This window comes from Elephantulus edwardii, unplaced genomic scaffold (assembly GCF_000299155.1).
Source record: "Elephantulus edwardii isolate Elephantulus edwardi_28Jun2011 unplaced genomic scaffold, EleEdw1.0 scaffold00164, whole genome shotgun sequence".
NCBI lineage: Eukaryota > Metazoa > Chordata > Mammalia > Macroscelidea > Macroscelididae > Elephantulus > Elephantulus edwardii.
In genome coordinates this window covers 2,286,258-2,293,786 of record NW_006399914.1, presented here as the reverse complement: position 1 = coordinate 2,293,786, position 7,529 = coordinate 2,286,258, and the positions used below count along the sequence as shown (strand labels likewise).

General features: G+C 44.2%; 1 protein-coding gene across 5 annotated transcripts in view; it reads right to left on the bottom strand.

Moving 5' to 3' along the window:
* SEMA6D (sema domain, transmembrane domain (TM), and cytoplasmic domain, (semaphorin) 6D) overlaps positions 1-7,042 on the bottom strand; it is a 70,661-nt gene extending 63,619 nt beyond the window's left edge. For all 5 annotated transcript variants that reach the window (XM_006895285.1, XM_006895281.1, XM_006895284.1 and 2 more), the window contains exon 1: positions 6,652-7,042. The gene's annotated coding sequence lies outside the window, so the exon portion shown is untranslated. The remainder of the gene's footprint in view (positions 1-6,651) is intronic.
* Positions 7,043-7,529: the final 487 nt, after the last annotated feature.

The following is a 7,529-nucleotide window of genomic DNA, read 5'->3' as shown; positions in this document are numbered from 1 at the left end:
ACAGTGCAACAATGAATGAATGAAAACCCAAAATCTCTGTAAATGTTCATTAAAACTAATAAAATTTAATAAAAATTTTAAAAAAAGTTTCATCTGCTCTGGTTCATATGTGCCAGTTTCTTTGTCGAGTGGAGTTCAACTCCAACTTTATTTTTAAATACTGACTCCAATAATAGGCTAAAGTATTACAGATTATACATTTACCAACTTACTGGACTTTAAAAAATCCATTCTTGCCCCCACCCCCAAATACATGCCGAAACCTCTAAATACTAGATTTATCTGTGGGAGTTGTGTTTGAAGCTTGATAAACAACTAATAGCAATAAAATGCTGATGCCAGGGTGGTAATTTCCATACAGTGGAGTCTGAGTACTCATACAGACAAAAGGCTCTTCCTGCAGCTATAACAAAGGAGCCATAGTGACACAGTGGGTTAAGCGTTGGGCCGCAGAAGGAATACATGATGGTCTGTGTCCATAAAGATTTACAGCCTTGAAAACCCAATGAAGCTGTTCTACTCTGTCCTACAGGGCTGTGATGAGTTGGATGTACAGATGGCAGTGGGGTTATTTTTTGGTTTTTTGTTTGTTTGTTTGTTTGTTTGGTTGGTTGGTTGTGGGGTTTTTTTTAGCAGTGACTAAGAGAAAATGTGTATTACAATTCAACACCTAGTTAAATTTTCATAATATGATTTCCATCCTGCTGTCACTAATATGTGAATATCTGCAGCTTTCACTATCTTGCTGATGGGGCCCATAAATACTCCTGGGAAATGGGACAAGGATACTTAATGGATCTTCACCTGCCAGGATCAGGGAAATGAATGCCAATCTCACTTGAACTCAGAAGTACTTTTGGGAGTAGAGTGATGAATACTGCCATTTGTCCTATGTCACCGTGATCTTGGATAGGAAAGCTGTATGAGAAAAACATAGTGGAGAAAGATGCTGTTCTAGGACACTCAGTAGGAAGAAGGTGTCATCACTATTTGACCAATAGGAACAAAAGTGGAAGATGGTTTACTTTAAGACTGAGATCTAAAAGCACATCCATACTGTTTGCATCATCTGAAGCTGAGTCCCAGCCTCCTACGCCTTGTTTTCTTTCCTATAACTCCACTTCTCTGTTACACTGCGTTCTGCCTTCTAGCCCTGTGCGTGGATCACAACAAACTGTGGATGACTTTGAGAAGAATGGGAATCCCAGAACACGTGATTATGCTTATGTAAAACCTATGCTTGGAGGCAGTCCTTGGAACAAAGCAAGAAAACACTGCATGGTTCAAAATTGGGAAGAGTGTATGCCAGGGATCTGTCTTATCTCTGTATCTTTTCAACCTATATGCAGAACAGATTATCGAGGAGGCGGGCTCTATGGTGAGAAATGTGGCATCAGGATTGGAGGATGATTCATCAATAATCTGTGTTATGCAGATGACACTACCTTGCTTGCTGAAAGTGAGGAGGACCTGAAGTGCTTGCTGCAGAAGGTCAAGGACTGCAGCCTTCAATATGGATTGAAGATCAAGATCAAGAAAACAAAAGATTTTCACCACTGGGCTGACTGGCAGCATTATGAAGAGAGTGAGATTGTTAACAGGTCTAGTTTGCTTGGCTCTACAATCAACAGTCTTGGCACCAGCAGCCAGGAAATTAAAAGAAGTATTGCATTAGGAAAGTCTGTTGTCAGAGACCTCTCCAGAGTACTGAAGAGCAATGACATCCACCGAGAGACTAAGGTGCACCTGATACAGGTCACGGTCTTGACAATCATTTGCCATGCATCAAAGAGCTCGACACTGAGTAGGGGAGAGAGAAGGAGAACTGATGCCTCTGAGTTGTGATGTTGGAGAAGAGTATTGAATAAAACATACACTGCTAACAGAATGAATGTGTTCATCCTGGAGAGGATTAAATCAGGCTGCTCCTTGGAGGCAAGAATTCTGAAGCTTTGTCTGACATACTTTGGACATGTTGTAAGGAGGGACCAGTCCTTGGAGAGGGCTATCTTGTTTAGGAGAGTGGAGGGACAGTACAGGAAAGGAAAACCCTCGATGAGACGGACTGATTCAGTGACTGGGGTAATGGGGGTAGGAATGTCAGAGATAATAAAATTGGCACAGGATAGAGCAGGGTTTAGGGCTATTGTATATTGGGTTTTTATCAGTCCCAGGTGACTCAGCAGCATATAACAACAACAATGTATCATTTAGCTTTATTATAAAAGTTTTCCCCAACTGTGGCCCTTTTATTGAAAACTAAATGTTAGATGATGTTAAAGGGTCAAAGAATTGAAAGGCAGTCAGTATCCCTGGAGGCAATTTAGAGCAGTGATTAATGAGGCTGGCTAGGATGCCAAGCAGAGCCTGAGCTCCACCACCTTTGTGTGTGACCTTAGGAAAAGGACTTGCATTCTTGGTGCCTCAGTTTCTTCTTCCATAAAGCAGTGATGAAAAGAACCCACTTCATACAATTGTTCAAAGACTGCAGGAAATACTCAATAAAGGCTCTTAGTGGAGAACCTAGAACTCAGTAAGGAAACTAACAATCTGCGTTAGCTGTTTAGAGGGCTAGTGCTTTCTTCTCTTTCTCCTTCTCCTTTTCCCTCAACTTCTTACGTTGATGTCATTAGTATGTGTTAGGGAGAGAAGAATAGCTCATTTCCACCAAATCCTGAGGCCACCATCCCTTCACACACCCAACTCCCAAAAGCAGAAATGCAAATTTAAAAAGTTTTAAACAGAAAAAAAAAATCAAAGGCTAGATGACATACTCTTACAAATGCACCCACATAATTCAAGGAATCAGCACTGACTACTGTTAACAAACAGGAGAGAAAAAAGAACACAAACAAATGCTAGAATCCTTTGCTCCTGTTAAACAGAGACCTCAGATCTAGGTATATCACATGATACTCGCAAAAAGGGCTGGAGTAGCAACATGTGCAGTTAACCCGAGAACTAGACAAGGCCCGTCTTTGTTTTCAGTTACTTGGGATCAAAGGCTAACGTCTACTTTCTTCCTTTCTTCAAATAGATAGAATTATGAAGAACTGGGATGAGTGGTGTATGAATGACTCCTTCTAATGCAGTAGTAAGTAGCCCTGGTAGCACAATGATCAAGCACATGATTGCTAATTAGAAAGACTGTGAGCTGAACCTATACAATGGTTCTTTTGGGGGAAAAAAGACCTGGCGAGAGTCTTCTGCACAGCGAACGCCCTAGAAAACACTATGGACAGCTCTGCCCTCTCACATGGGATCTCTGTGGGTAGAAAATGACTTGCTGGCACCTACAACCAACCTGTAATTCTGATAGTTTATTCATCAGTCAGAATTAACTTCATGGCACACAACAGTAATTATTGTTGTAACAATAATTCTGTGACTCTGAAGGTTTAGTCAAGCCTGAAGGGGCTTTACTGGGGATGTGGTAAAGTCGGAGCAAGCCCCTTTTTAAGTGGACCATAACAGCCACTGCAAACAGGCGGGACTGTTTTTTTCAGGTATATCCCTCCTTACTGGATGAGGAGACACATACAGGTTGCCAAACAATGTAAACTTCCCGTTCTGGGTGTTAACTTTAGTTACCACAGCCAGACAATGCTGCCAGTGGTGTGGAAGAAAAACCTGCTGTAGCCAGCTGTGCTGTTCACAGTCGGATGGGTTCTGTGTAGCTCCAAATGGTGACGGAGCCAGCAGCCTGTTGTAGCCAAGGACAGGATGATGGATGATCTACACTCTGAGTCCAAGTGGAGAGAATGGCTGAAGTTCACTTCAGGATGGTTAAAATGCTAATCTGGGTGCGTTAACAAAAACCTGATAGAAAAGTTTGGGGGGAAAAGTACACCTCTTGTGGTATCTGTGTGCACCATTGATTTGATCGCCTTTGGTTACACTGGCGGTGCATTTTTTCCAAGTGAGACCACTTAGTAGTTTTCCTGTTGGTAGAAAAGGAAGCAGCTTCAATTGTCAGCGGTACTACTACCATGATTTGTCAGGGTCTGAGGAGGAAAACGCAGCCTGTGGATAGCCACATCAACCAAAAAGCGTTTTGTATACTCAATAAAGTAAGTAATGTGATTTTTACTCTCTCCATGTATCGTGAGAATAAATGAAAACACACACAGAGACAGACATCCCCTCCACCCCAACCTCTCAGCTAAAAGTTAGCAACTATTAAAAAAATAAGCAGCAACTTAAGTCACTGGCTTTGGTATATTTTAAGTTCTCATTCACAAGCATGAGAGGAAGTAAGATCTCTTGCACTAAGGACAGTTTGAATATGTAAATTACACTAACAGTACATTGAATCATTAGTGGTGAAGGCGGGAAGCCTGGCACACTGTAAATAACAGACATCGATTATCTTGCTTTAAAACATCCAGGATAAGACAACATGCTTCAAAAGATAGACACATAATTACATTTCTTGCCAGATTATCTATTTTGTCATTCTGTCTTTTTATTGTTGTTTTGGCATTAAAAATAAAAACCTATCAGAGTCACTTGTGTTTGAACACTGGCAAGCAAAGTTCCTTATATATGAGATATTCAATAAATACTGACATCCTCTAACTCCCTTTTCCTTCCCTATAAAGAAAAAATCTTGAGTGTGCCACCTTAAAACATCTTAATTGAAATAAAAGGTAATACTTTTGCAGGCTAAGGAAGGAGCTCACCTCCTATGGTTACACCAATAACGGTTAGGCAGTCAGCCAGGCTCTTAACTCTGTGGAAAATGCATCAGAAGGGTGAAAAATGACCCATTTCAGATGCATTTTTCACTCTTTGTACCATAGTGAAATTCACATGCAAGAACAATGACTAAGCTAATTATCAAGGTTCATTCTGACGGAGCTGCAAGAAGTGAAGAACTTCCTCAGTTTCAATTAAGTCTTTAATAATCATGGGCATCTTTGCGATTCAAAGCTCTGCTTCCAGTTTCCTTGCCAGTGTGCCTTTCAAGCCATAGAAACCACCAAATCTGATGCAGGGCCCACTTACCCAGTCACAGTTACTGGACAGATCCTTCCTGGGCAGGGACCAAATGAGCAGAGGTGCGCGGGATGTCTAAGTTGCCCTCACACTAAGGACTAACATGTTTACGTCACAGCCGTTTTTCAAAACCATCAAACCAGGGGAGACATGACCAGATGGTGCTATTAGAGGGCACCAAAAAAAGAAGAAGGAGAAGCAGGCAGAATGCCCACAAATCTAAATCAAACTCGCGTTAACCGGCTGTCTGGTGATGGAAGAGTCACCATATTCCTGGCACACTTTCCTGCATCACAGAGATGTTTCTTGCAAAGGTTATCAATGTGGCATCTTCAGCAGAAATAAGGACAAGTAGCAGCGTTCTGTATGAACAAGGAATAAATAGTGGGTGGTGGTTCATCTGAAGTAAATGTGCCAATGGAAGGAATCATCTGCTAAAACAGCACTTCCTGGAAATCTTAACGCTAGCTATCTGACTGTCTTTTTGAGAGTACATTCTAGAGCCTTCTTAAATCAAAGGGCAGACACTATTAAAAACAAACCAAAACAAAACAAAACTCAGCCATGGCTGGCTGACAGTTTCTTTCCCTTAAGATGTGTAAGCTAATGGGGATGTAGACTCAAATCTCAGATTTATCTGGCAATTTCTATTTATCCACGCCAGGGTAAATGTTTATGTAATATCTGCCAGCCTGACAGAATATGCCTGTCACTCACTACATTAAACATGACTACATACAACTTAATTTTCTGACTTAGATACCTAAGAGAGGAGAAATTCTTTAAAAAGGATGAATCAAGCAGCACCAGAACCTACTATTTTAAAAGAATAAACAGAACCCTCTCGCCTCCCCCTGAACTGTCCAGATTCCACAATTCTACAAGAATGAAACCTTGAAAACATCCCTCAAAGAAGCATTTCTCCTTCTCTGAGGTGCAGAACCAAACCAGTATAAAGACATGATAAACCTTTTCTCCGCTAAGAGTTCAGATTGTAAATACTGTATCTGCTTCATTGGTCCACATACTAAGTTAAGGGAAAGACAACTCTTTAAAAAAACTCCCACACTTTTTTCCCCCCTTCACACTGCAACTTTAAAAATCGTAGCAGCCCAAAGTTCTTGGGAAAATTGCCCTAGACACCCCTGCCCCCAAGTAACCGAAAACACTAACGTTATTTTATGGGAAGGCAGCAGAGATAGTAGTATTTACAAGGTCTAATTACTGTTTACTAAAACATTATACATTTACAGCAATAATCTGCTGCTGTCCCTTGTGCGTGAGAGCAGAATGGTTGGGGTGCAGGAGCACACACGACTGGCTGGTCACCTCAGAACAGGGAGCACCCTGACTAGCAATACTGCACCCCAATTTTCTCCCGAGCTCCTTGACATTTAGATTTGTATAACAAGTTCAGGGTTTAAACGATCACCTGATAGCTATGGCCCCGAGAGTCTACTTAGAAATCTTTCCAGCCCAGATCCCGTCTAAACCTCTAAGTCCTTTATGACCTTTCAATTCAATCCACGACTTAATACATAATAGAGGAAGCTTTAAGCCCTTCCAAATTACCCAAAGAGGGATGCTCTATCAGTTTCCGCAAGCCATGAGCAAACCTCATCTCTGTCAAGACGGGAAATAAAGTTTCCCTACCTTCCTCCTCACCATCCCCCTTGTCTGCGGCTGGCTGCCGACACCCGCGGGCGGCTCCCTCTCAGGCCCCGGACGCTTCGAGCCTCGGGAGAAGGGGCTCATGCAAAATTGACTCTTCCTTATTTGTTCCTATCCATAATTGATGGGTAGATGAGAACGTAACACCTCTCAGCGCTGGGCTTTGGCCGCCTGGCGGAGACCCTGTCCAAGACGCTTCCGTAAATCATTTCCAGCCGGAGAACAAAGCACGGAAAGTTGCTGGGGAGAGCGGCTGCTCGAAGCAGCCGGGGCGCCGGGTGGGAGGCGGGGGTGGGCATCGGGCAGCCCCTGGGGCCCTGGGGCCCAGCCGCCTGCGGCCAGCAGGGGGAGAGGGTGGCTGGGAAGTGGCTGCCCTCGAGGCGAGAGCTGGAGCCAGAGGCTGCGGGTGGGGTGGCCGTCACCCGAGCCCCCGCCCCTCCCTTCAGGGGGCTCCCTGGGCGCTGTGCAGCCCGGGGACGCGATGACAGGTAGGCAGCGCCCGCGCTCCACTCGCGGCCAGTCGGCTGCTCTGATCTGGGTGGCCGCGCCGTGTCCTTTCTCCCCCGGGCTGTCGCCCTCCGGCTCCAGGCCGTCCCTGGACGCCCCGCTCCCGGGCACACAGGCAAAAGGGTCGGCGGAGTCTTGCTGCTCTGGCCTTGGCTGTGCTCTCCTACTGTCCAGAGACGCTGGCCTGACACACAGTGAACCCGGGTTCCCCCTGACAATGCGTGGGGCGGGCCAAGCTGGCGCAACCCTGCAAGAAACTTTTACTGGCCCCCCTCCTTTCGCCTTTATTTTGTTTAAATGGAGAAGGGTGCACAGAGGTCGAGGGTCTTCAAGTGCCAGTAACCCCTCCCCCA